At 49.5% G+C, this 12,282-nt stretch overlaps 1 pseudogene; it reads left to right on the top strand.

The window, feature by feature from the left end:
• The first annotated feature begins 4,865 nt into the window (after positions 1–4,865).
• On the top strand, positions 4,866–6,117 carry LOC136505917 (uncharacterized; annotated as a pseudogene).
• The last annotated feature ends 6,165 nt before the right edge of the window (positions 6,118–12,282 follow it).

The following is a 12,282-nucleotide window of genomic DNA, read 5'->3' as shown; positions in this document are numbered from 1 at the left end:
GAATAGATAATGATTCATCAATTATATCACAAGTTAAGCCTATATTGCAAGTTTCAACATGCTTCTTTTTATTTTGCTCATCAAGCAAAGAGGAATGAGCCTTTTCAAGCTTTTTTTTGAGCCTTTCTAAGCCTCTCATGGGCTTTCTCTAGCCTCTCATGAGATTCATTGAGCTCATCAAAGGCTTGCTTAAGGGCTTTTAGTTCCTTACGCAAGCTTTTGCATTCCCTTCTCTTGATGTCAAAGTGTTCTTTAGCATCTTCTAGCATGTCAAATAGGTCATCCTTAGTAGGTTCATCATCATCACTATCACTTTCATTTTTATTTTCATTATCATGTTCCTCATCACTTCCATCATCACAAATTTGTACCTTAGTGGCCTTAGCCATGAAGCATGATGGAGTGTCGAAGAGAGAAGGCTTCTCATTGATTGCAATACTTGCAAGTGCCTTCTTCTTGGTGGTCTTGTCATCATCATTACCATCATCATCACTTGAGGAAGCATCACTATCCCAAGTGACCACATATGAACCACCCTTCTTCTTTTTGAAGGTCATCTTGTCCTTCTTCTCTTTCTTTTCCTTTTTGTCCTTCTTGTTCTTCTTGTTGTCATCATCATTGTCGCTATTGTATGGACATTGAGCAACAAGATGATCTTTGCTTCCACATTTGAAGTACCTTCTTGACTCTTCCTTGTTCTTGCATGAAGATTTCTTTCTTCTAGCACGGTACCCTTTCTTCATCATGAACTTGCCAAATTTCTTGACAAAGAGAGCCATCTTCTCATCATCATCATCATCCCATGAGCCATCATCTTCACTTGATGTATCTTGCTTTGCCTTGCCCTTAGATGATGTGGCCTTGAATGCCACGCTCTTCTTCTTCTCATCCTTCTTCTCATCTTTCTTCTCCTTCTTTTCTTCCTTCTCATCATCATCTGTATATGTATCATCGGTCATTATATCTCCTAACACTTGGTTTGGTGTCATGGTGTCCAAACCACTCCTCACTAGAATAGTGACCAATGTGCCAAATCTTGAAGGCAAACATCTCAAGAACTTGTGGGAGAAGTCCTTGTCCTTCACCTCTTCTCCAAGTGCTTTGAGATCATTGACAAGCACTTGAAGCCTATGGAACATCTCCAGCACACTCTCATCCTCCTTCATCTTGAAGCTTGCAAACTTCTCTTTGAGAATATATGCCTTTGCACCCTTCACGGCTTGAGTGCCTTCAAATGATTCCTCCAATTTCTTCCATGCCTCATGAGCTCTCTCAATATTCTTGATTTGCTCTAATGTTCTTTCATCCAAAGCATCATGGATGGCACTAAGAGCAATGCCATTATTTTGGAGTAGTATTTCTTCAGCGGCGGTGGGAGCCTCTTCATCTTCAATCTCAATCTTTTTCTCTACCACCTTCCAAACCTTCCTATTGATTGACTTGATATAAGTTGTCATCTTAGCTTTCCAATAGGGATAATTTGAGCCATCAAATTGGGGTGGCTTCTTAGTGTTGTTGATTTGAGCTATTTTTACACCGAAGGTTGTTAAGCCTCAAATCACGTTGACCTCGGCTTTGATACCACTTGAAAGGTCCTAATGGCTAGAGGGGGGTGAATAGCCTATTAAAAAAATTCTACAATAACACTTAACAAACCGGTTAGACAATTATGAGGCAAAGCAAGTATTGCGCTAGCCTACTAAAATAGCAAGCCACCTACCACAATTCTAGTTTATATAGTTTCTATCCACACAATAGCTATGACACTACACTAAGTTAGCGTGCTCTCAAAAGCTAACTAAAGAGCCACACTAACCAAACTAACAAGCTCTCACAACTAGCTACACTAAAGAGCTTGACAACTAGTTTGCGGTAATGTAAAGAGAGTGAGCAAGAAGGTTATACCACCATGTCGTGGAAGGAGCCAATCAATCACAAGAATGAATAACAATGAAGACCAATCACCTCGGAATCAAATGATGACACAATGATTTTTTACCGAGGTTCACTTGCTTGCCGGCAAACTAGTCCTCGTTGTGGCGATTCACTCACTTGAAGGTTCATGCGCTAGTTGGCATCACACACCAAACCCTCAATAGGGTGCCGCACAACCAACACAAGATGAGGATCACACAAGCCACGAGCAATCCACTAGAGTACCTTTTGGCTCTCCACCGGGGAAAGGTCAAGAACCCCTCACAATCACCACGATCGGAGCCAGAGACAATCACCACCCTCCGCTCGACGATCCTCGCTGCTCCAAGCCGTCTAGGTGGTGGCGACCACCAAGAGTAACAAGCGAATCCCGTAGCAAAACACGAATACTAAGTGTCTCTAGATGCAAACACTCAAGCAATGCACTTGGATTCTCTCCCAATCTCACAAAGATGATGAATCAATGATGGAGATGAGTGGGAGGGCTTTGGCTAAGCTCACAAGGTTGCTATGTCAATGCAAATGGCCAAGAGAGTGAGCTTGAGCCGGCCATGGGGCTTAAATAGAAGCCCCCATGAAATATAGCCGTTATACCCCTTCACTGGGCACAACACGGGGTGACCGGACGCTACGGTCATATCGACCAGACGTAGGACCCCAGCGTTCGGTCGTGAGATGCACGCCATGTGTCCCCTCTCTTCAAATAATGAGCGCCCGATCCCAACGGTCCAGTGATGACCGGACGCGCTGCTGTAAAGTGACCGGACGCTGGACCTCAGCGTCCGATCGTTTCCAGTAAGCATCTAGAGATGACTTTTCACGACCGGACGTGTTCGGTCATGCTCGACTAGACACACCCAGCGTCCGGTCACTCAACGTCATCATACGTCAGACTGACCGGACTCAGGCCCTGAGCGTCCGGTCAGTTTTCGCGCCAGCGTCCGGTCATAAGACCGAAACTGCGCGCCCTCTACTGCCACTGAACGGACGTGTCGGTCCAACCGAGACCAGCGTCCGGTCACTTACAGTGACCTCCGTCTTTTCTGTATAGAGCATCGGTGGCACCATCGGACTGTCCACACTGTACGGGCGGACACTTCACCGGTGAAGTTCCTAACCCTTGCTCAAATGTGCCAACCACCAAGTGTATCACCTTGTGCACATGTGTGTTAGCATATTTTCACAAATATTTTCAAGGGTGTTAACACTCCACTAGATCCTAAATGCATATGCAATGAGTTAGAGCATCTAGTGGCACTTTGATAACCGCATTTCGATACGAGTTTTACCCCTCTTAATAGTACGACTATCAATCCTAAATGTGATCACACTCACTAAGTGTCTTGATCACCAAAAACAAATTGGCTCCTATGACTTATACCTTTGTCTTGAGCCTTTTGTTTTTCTCTTTCTTCTTTTCAAGTCCAAGCACTTGATCATCACCATCATCATGTCATGATCTTCATTTGCTTCAACACTTGGAATGTGCTACCTATCTCATGATCACTTTATAAACTAGGTTAGCACTTAGGGTTTCATCAATTCACCAAAACCAAACTAGAGGTTTCATCCGGACTCTATATAAGGACAGCCAGGGCACCCTTCTTGAGATCTCTTCATCATCTTCACCATTCCTGGACTCTAAAAGCTCTCATTCGAACAGTCCATCTTCTAGCAACTTCAGAGCATTCAAGCGAGGAACACGCACTCGATCATCCCTGAGAAAGGACGTAGGGCTCCGGCCTGAACTAGTATAAATCCTCATGTTTTTTGGATGCTACCATCGTCTTTTTAGAACAGCACAGTAATCATATAAATTCACTAGTCTGGTTTATAAAACACCAACAGGAATATACCTCGCATGATGATATGCTAAACCACATATGGATCATGTCAGTTCATCCGGTGAGGACAGAGTTAGCAGCTTTTGTTCCCAATGTCTAGGAGCTTTTGGGGTCTGTATATATGCGTTTGGACGGCGGCCATTTGGAGGTTGTTGGAGACTATAGAAGCTAGAGGGACTTGCTACACGCAGTGGCGGAGCCACCGCCCGGCGGTCAGCCGGGCTCCTCGGCAAACTTTAAAAGAAAATTTTCTATATATCAAAGAAAAATGTTATAATTTGCTAGGTAAATATTCTTGCGCAATGAGGATCGTCCAGGCTTCGAAAAACTTCTGGCTCTGCCACTGGCTACACGTGAAGATACACAGCAACCTTGCTGACAGCTTAGTGATTAGTTCTCTGGATTGAGAGTTGAGTTGATCTCTTATATGTTTAGGCTACCAAGACCATGGGGCCGTTGTGGCTGACCCATAACGGTGTTAATGACCATCAGAACTTGGTGTGGAGCAGCAATGACTTCATGTGTGCATGAGATGAGTAGACCGTGGCCCTTCTATCAGCGGACCAGGCTCGCCAATGGCTAACGCCTGACCGCGTCTTTAGCGTCCTCAACTGCCTGCGCACATCGCGCACTCGCCGTGCCCGTAGATCCGCAGAGCGCGCTCTGTCGCCGCATGCGCGCCCAGTCTCCACGGCGCTCGTGCTCCCGCTTAGGCCGCTCACCCGCTCACGCATGCGCTGCCTTGGCCAAAGGCCACCCAATGTACACTATATATGTACTCATACATGATCAATACAAGGTTGTCTAGTTGATCACTTTCACTCTACATGGTATCAGACGATCCTTTGATCCTCCAAAATCCTTTTGCCTCCTCTTTCTGCTCCCATGGCTCCCTCCTCCATCCCCTTGGACTCCTCCGATGATGGCCTCGATGCCGTGCCCGTCTCTACCTCCCAGATCCAAACCCTCTCCATTCGCCACCACGTCCCGGTCATCCTCGACCTCGATGAAGGCAACTTCGGCCAGTGGCGTCATTTCTTCGATTCAACTCTCGGCAAGTTCGGCATCAAGAGCCACATCCGCTCGATGACTCCCGATGACGAGTGTGATGGCGAGTGGCGCATGGTGGACTCGTGCGTCGTAAACTGGATACTCGCCACCATGTCCAAAGGTGTCTTCGACATTGTCCGTCGTGATCGCCACGACGCCTTCACCCTCAGGCACGCCGTCGAGGGTCTCTTCCAGGACAATGAGATGCAGCGTGTGGTGTACCTCGAGGCCGAGCTGTGTTCCATGGTGCAAGGCGACCTGTCCATCAATGACTACTACACCAAGCTCAAGCGGATCGCCGATCAGCTGCGCGACATTGGCCATGCCGTCTCCGAGCCAAGCTAGGTGCTCAATCTTCTTCGTGGCCTCAACCCCAAATTCCGCTACGTCAAGCCGGTCATCACGTCCAAGTCGCCGCCGCACACCTTCCAGAGCGCCCGCTCCTTCCTCATTCTAGAGGAGCTCAATTTCCAGCACGACGCCACCGTCGAGGCGGGTCAGGCCCTGACCGTGTCTCATGGCGCCACCAACGGCGGCTCCTCATCATCCTCCTCTGGTTCCAAGGACGCCTCCTCCGGTTCTTCTGCCCCGTGCTCCACCAACAATCGATCCGGGTCTGGCAATACCAGGAACGGCAACGGCGGCGGCAACCGCAAAAACAACCGCTACGACCGCTGTCGCGACAACGGCGGTGGCCGGAACAACGGTGGTGGTGGCTCCCGCTCCAACAACAACGCCGGCAACTCCAACGCTCTGTCCGCGCCATGGGCCACCGGCTAAAACCCATGGCAAGGCATGGTCCAGGCGTGGTCCATGCCGTTCCGTGCCCCCAGCGCAGGCGTTCTGGGTCCTCGGCCGCTGTTCCAGCCGCAGCAAGCCATGATGGCCGCCTCCAACATCTTCAACCCCAGTGCGCTCTACGCGGCGCTCCAGTCATTCGGCGCACAGCAGCAGCCGCCCAGTGCCTCTGAGTGGTACTTCGACATCGGGGCGACGTCACACATGTCTTCTTCACCCGGTAACTTCCCCCCAGTTCCCTCCGTTCTTCTTCCTCAGTCATCACAGTCGGGAATGGTGCTCGTATGCCGGCAACACACCGAGCACACACAATCATCCCCACTACCACTTTGCCTCTTCATCTCGATGACGTCCTTGTTTCTCCTTCTCTCATTAAGAACTTGATTTCTGTTAGGCGATTAACTCGTGATAATGATGTATCTATCGAGTTTGACCCTTCTGGTTTTTCAATCAAGGATCTTCATACCAGGGCGGAGATGCTCCGATGTGATAGCAGCGGTGATCTCTACCCCCTTCGCCTTCCACACCATCAAGCTCTTCACACTTCATCAGCAGCGTCCCTGTGGCATCAGCGACTTGGACATCCGGGGATTCCAGCTACCACTCAAGTTCTACAGAATTTTTCTTTTCACTGTAATAAAACTGATGAGCATTCATGTTCTTCTTGCCGGCTGGGTAAACAATCTCGCCTGCCGTTTCATGATTCCACATCACAAACATTTTTTCCGTTTCAATTAGTTCATTCTGATGTATGGACATCACCTGTGTTCACTCATTTAGGATACAAGTATTATGTTGTTTTTCTTGATGATTACACACACTACCTCTGGACAATTCCCCTGCAAAATAAATCTGATGTTCTACCTACTATTCGTTCTTTTATCGCTTACGTTCATACTCAGTTTCGTTTGCCAATACTCGCCTTCCAGACAGACAATGGCCGTGAGTATGACAACACCGCCATGCGTCTTCTGCTATCTTCTCTTGGCACTCAGCTTCGCCTCTCGTGCCCCTACACGTCTCAGCAAAACGGGAAAGCCGAGCGTGTTCTTCGAACCATTAACGATTGTGTTCGTACACTACTGATCCACAGTGCAGCTCCACTGGCGTTCTGGGCCGAGGCGCTCACCATGGCAACACATTTGATCAATCGGCGACCATGCCGCGCCACGGGATCGGCGACACCGTTCCAGCTGCTCTTCGGCACGCCGCCAAACTACACCGACCTTCGCGTCTTCGGCTGCAGGTGCTTCCCCAACATGATCGCCACGGCGAGTCACAAACTCGTCGCGCGGTCGACCGCGTGCATCTTCATCGGCTACCCGACTGACCATCGCGACTATCATTGCTATGATCCCGCGTCGGGTCGCGTCATCACCTCGCGGCATGTTCTGTTCGATGAAGCCATGTTCCCCTTCCGCGACGTCAGACCACCAGCTGCACCGAACCATGACATCGACTACGATCCAACGATGCAAGTCCCCAGGGCAAGGCACGACGCGCGTCATCGACGATCGGCATCACCGCCTTCCCCGCCACACCCCATGCCGCACCCCGTGCCGCATCCGCCACGACAGCACCGACACATCCTCGACGCGATGCCGCCTTCGACTCCATCCACTACAAATCCAGTCGTGTCGGGTACCTCGACGACGTCTTCATCAAGCACCGCATCCCGGGGATCCTCGCCACCAGCGACTGCACCAAGCTCACCAGCGTCTTCGACGATGCCGCCTGGCGCCGAACCTGAGCAACCACCGCTGCACCCGATGATCACTCGTGCTTGTGCTGGGATACACAAACCGAACCCCAAGTACGCCATGGCGGCCACCGAGGCGGTCTCCCCGATTCCACGGAGTGTACGCTCTGCCGTCAAGGATCCCCATTGGTACGCCGCCATGAAAAAGGAGTATGACGCGTTGCAGGCCAACAAGACGTGGACGCTCGTTCCATGGCCACCAGGTGCACGGATCATCACCGGCAAATGGGTCTTCAAGCACAAGATGAATCCCGACGGCACCCTCGAGCGTTACAAGGCTCGGTGGGTCGTCCGTGGCTTCAATCAACACCCAGGAATAGACTTCGGCGACACTTTCTCACCGGTGGTCAAGCCGGCGACCATCCGCACCGTTCTGACGATCGTGGCAACCTACAACTGGCCGGCGCATCAACTTGACGTCTCCAACGCTTTCCTTCATGGCAATCTGCAGGAACAGGTGTACAGCCAGCAACCGACAGGCTTTGTCGATCCACGCCGGCCAAATGATGTCTGCCTCCTTTCGCGCTCCCTCTATGGACTACGCCAAGCTCCACGCGCGTGGTTTGATCGATTCGTCGGTCATGTCACCAGTCTCGGCTTCGTCCAGTCCAAGGCAGACACATCTCTGTTCATCTACCACAGGAATGGCGCAACGGCGTACCTACTCCTATATGTTGATGACATGATCCTGTTGGCGTCCACTACTGCGCTACTTCGACACATCATCGTGCGGCTCCACGACGCCTTCGCCGTGAAGGACATGGGACCTATGCGGCATTTCATCGGCATCAACGTGCAGCGCACTCCAACCGGCTTCTTCCTCTCGCAGTCCTCGTATGCGGAAGATCTGCTCGAGCTTGCCGGCATGGCCAATTGTAAACCAGTCGACACGCCAGCAGACGCCAAGCCGAAAACGTCAGCAGCTGATGGCAAGCTGATCGACGACGTCACCACCTACCGCAGCATCGCCGGAGCACTACAGTACCTGACGATCACCCGCCCCGACATCGCCTACGCCATGCAACAAGTCTGCCTCCACATGCATGCGCCACGTGATGTTCACCAGATGATGTTGAAACGCATCCTCCGGTACATCAAGGGCACGACGACGCTCGGCGTTCAGCTGCGCACTGCATCGACACCAACGATTACGGCATACTCCGACGCCGACTGGGCCGGCTGCCCGGACACACGGCGTTCCACGTCCGGGTTCTGCGTCTTCTTCGGCAACTCCCTCGTATCGTGGTCCTCGAAGCGGCAAAACACGGTGTCGCGGTCAAGCGCGGAAGCTGAGTACCGCGCCATCGCCAACGCCATTTCAGAGTGCTCCTGGCTTCGACATCTGCTCGGTGAGCTGCTCTGCAAGGTCTCCTCGGCAACGGTGGCTTACTGCGACAACATCTCGTCCGTGTACATGGCGCGCAACCCCGTTCACCACCGGCGCACCAAACACATCGAGCTAGATATCCACTTCATTCGGGAGAAAGTCGCCATTGTAGAGCTCCGCGTCACTCACGTTCCCAGTGCGCGACAGGTTGCCGACGTCTTCACCAAGGGTCTCCCGTCGGCACTGTTCTTCGACTTCCGGGACAGCCTCTCCGTCGTACAATCACCCAACGTCGAGACTGCGGGGGGGGGGGGGGGGGGTGTCAGCGGACCAGGCTCGCCAACGGCTAACGCCTGACCGCATCTTCAGCGTCCTCAACTGCCTGCGCACGTCGCTCACTCGCCGCGCCCGTAGATCCGCAGAGCGCGCTCCATCGCCGCATGCGCGCCCGGTCTCCACGGTGCCCGCGCTCCCGCTTAGGCCGCTCACCCGCTCACGCATGCGCTGCCTTGGCCAAAGGCCACCCGATGTACACTATATATGTACTCATACATGATCAATACAAGGTTGTCCAGTTGATCACTTTCACTCTACACCTTCCATGATAGAGAAACTCTGTAGTGAAGATGGCGCCAAGGTGATTGGAAGAGTTGAGCAGCAGTGGTTAGCTTAGGTGGATTATGACACTTGCCTTGATTGGTGGGAGCCTATGTGGCGAAGCGAACACCATGGCCGGGGAAAGCTTGGTGACCGGGAGGGTACCATGGTGGAACCTCAACATGAATTAGGGGGTGCATTTTGAAACTGATACTGTGGGATGAATCACCTTGTATCCAGGAGTTTGCCCTCTCTAATTCTTGTTCATTACTCACTGCATTTATTGATTTCGCTTGTGCATGCTTTGTGTAACCTTTACCTTGATATTAATTAGCTTGAGGTAGTTGATAGAATTGGGCCTACGTTACTAACGCTTCGTCAGTCAAAGGTTAAGTTACAGCATACTTCCTCCATCCCAAAATAAGCGCACATCTCGCTTCCCTATCACTGCTGATTAACCTCTGCTGACATGGATACCGCCTGTGATGATTACTTACGACGCGGCAGTGGTTCTGGCGTAGTATCCGACCCTAACAAAAATAAGAGATCGCCCATAATAATAATTCAACATTACAGATGTTGTCGACATCGCCCATAATAATAATTCAACATTACAGATATTGTCGACATGGCCTATAATAGTAATTCAACATTATAGATATTGAAACGGACAAATCGATCACTTCATTTTATTGCATAGTAATAAGGTAACACTGAACTGGAACAGAGCATTATATTATTAGCCACGCGCGGCGGTGGAGAATATGGCTCCACTACCTCTAGCGCGCGGTGCAAAGAAAAATGTGCATGGGTTTCAATCCACACAGGCATGCACACAGCACACAGCAAGTTTTCCATGCTGCGTGCGTGCGTGCCACCATACCGTACGTGTTCTAATTAATTAAGCTAGCCGGCGTAAGGATCTTGTTATTTTGAACCTTCTTGGCAGCTCCATATTGAACTCCTGCAACCACCTGGCTGATCGCTTCATGGTGCGCTCGCAGCCATTCTGACGATCGACGTAGACGATGCCAAAACGTTCAGTGTAGCCGCTGGACCATTCAAAGTTGTCCAGCAGAGACCATGCGAAGTAGCCGCGCACGTCTGCTCCCAAGCTGCACGCACGTAGGAACGAACAACGGATGCAACCATGCATGCATTTGGATATATATGTACGAATGTGGAAAAGTAGAGGTAGGTAGGTCGATATATACATACTCTATTGATTGTTTAGGAACTGAGAGGTGGCGCTGGATGAAATCTAGCCTTGTGTGGTCTTCCAACGCAACTGCTTTGGGTACATCGCCCTTGTCAATGTCCCCCATCCCTGCAAAATCAAATTTTATTAACTCCATCTCCATGAGAAGACAAGTGCATGCACCTCTCACAAATGATTAATTTATCACCATTATGTTCATCAGCGCCTCATTCCATCATGGGTATAATCTTCCCAAGTCGCCTCAGTCAGCTAAATGTTTTAATTAAGGGACTGACTACACATCTCATGGAAGATTTTGCTGTTTGTTATCTTCCACATTTTCAACAGATCAGTAGTTGACGCGTCACATGATACAAAACAACTAAACAAATTAAAAAAGCAGCACATGTACTGTCACATGACACAAAATCCGGAAGATTTTTATAGTTGTTATCTTCTGGAAGATTTTTACGGCTGTTATCTTCCAGAAAATAATAAACTGCCCCATGACAGCCGAATGACAACACATATCCAGCATACATACAGCACAGGTACACCACCTGACGGACAAGAAAGAAAGAAAACCAGCGTCCAAGACAGACCACATTCACAGCAACGTAGATGACGGTGGCGACGTCTTGGGCGTAGAAGACAAGAGTAAGCCGATGAAGACCAAAGGTAAAGGACATCAACATCAGAAGAAAAACAAGACGCAGAGGTAATCCATGAAACTAGTCCACCCCCAAGCACCTGCATCTAAATTTTTTTTGAATAGATTTGCATTTACTTTTGCTAGGAAATTCTAATAACACAAAAACATAACAACTCTCCAAAAACAGGCATCAAGATGTGCAGGTTCGCTGGATCCAAATGTGTCACCAAAGCTTGATATGGTTGCGCTGTAGTTGTAACATCAGTCTTTTTGAAATATACCAATCTCTTCTAATAAAATTGTGGCAGCTTTTGTTATCAACAACAACAAAGCCTTTAAGTCCCAAACAAGTTGGGTAAGCTAGAGTTGAAACCCAGCAGAAGCAATCAAGGTTCAGGCACGTGAACAGCTGTTTTCCAAGCACTCCTATCTAAGGCTAAGTCTTTGGATATATTCCATCCTTTCAAGTCTCCTTTTATTGTCTCTAACCAAGTCAACTTCGGTCTTCCTCTGCCTCTCTTCACGTTACTATCCTGGCTTAGAATTCCACTATGCACCGGTGTCTCTGGAGGTCTCTGTTGGACATGTCCAAACCATCTCAACCGGTTTTGGACAAGCTTTTCTTCAATTGGTGCTACCCCTAATCTATCACGTATATCATCGTTCCGAACTTGATCCCTTCTTGTATGACCGCAAATCCAATTCAACATATGCATTTCCGCGACACTTATCTGTTGAATATGTCATCTTTTCGTAGGCCAACATTCTGCACCATACAACATAGCAGGTATAATCGCCGTCCTATAAAACTTACCTTTTAGCTTCTGTTGTACCCTTTTGTCACATAGGACACCAGATGTTTGGCTCCACTTCATCCACCCTGCTTTGATTCTATGGCTAACATCTTCATCAATATCCCCGTCTCTCTGTAGCATTGATCCTAAATATCGAAAGGTATCCTTCCAAGGCACTACTTGACCTTCCAAACTAATATCTTCCTCCTCTTGAGTAGCAGTGCCGAAGTCACATCTCATATACTCAGTTTTAGTTCTACTGAGTCTAAAACCTTTGGACTCCAAAGTCTTCCGCCATAACTCCAGTTTCTGATTCACTCATGTCTGG

This window comes from Miscanthus floridulus, chromosome 14, assembly GCF_019320115.1.
Source record: "Miscanthus floridulus cultivar M001 chromosome 14, ASM1932011v1, whole genome shotgun sequence".
NCBI classification, from domain to species: Eukaryota; Viridiplantae; Streptophyta; class Magnoliopsida; order Poales; family Poaceae; genus Miscanthus; species Miscanthus floridulus.
This window is presented reverse-complemented; position numbering and strand designations above follow the sequence as displayed.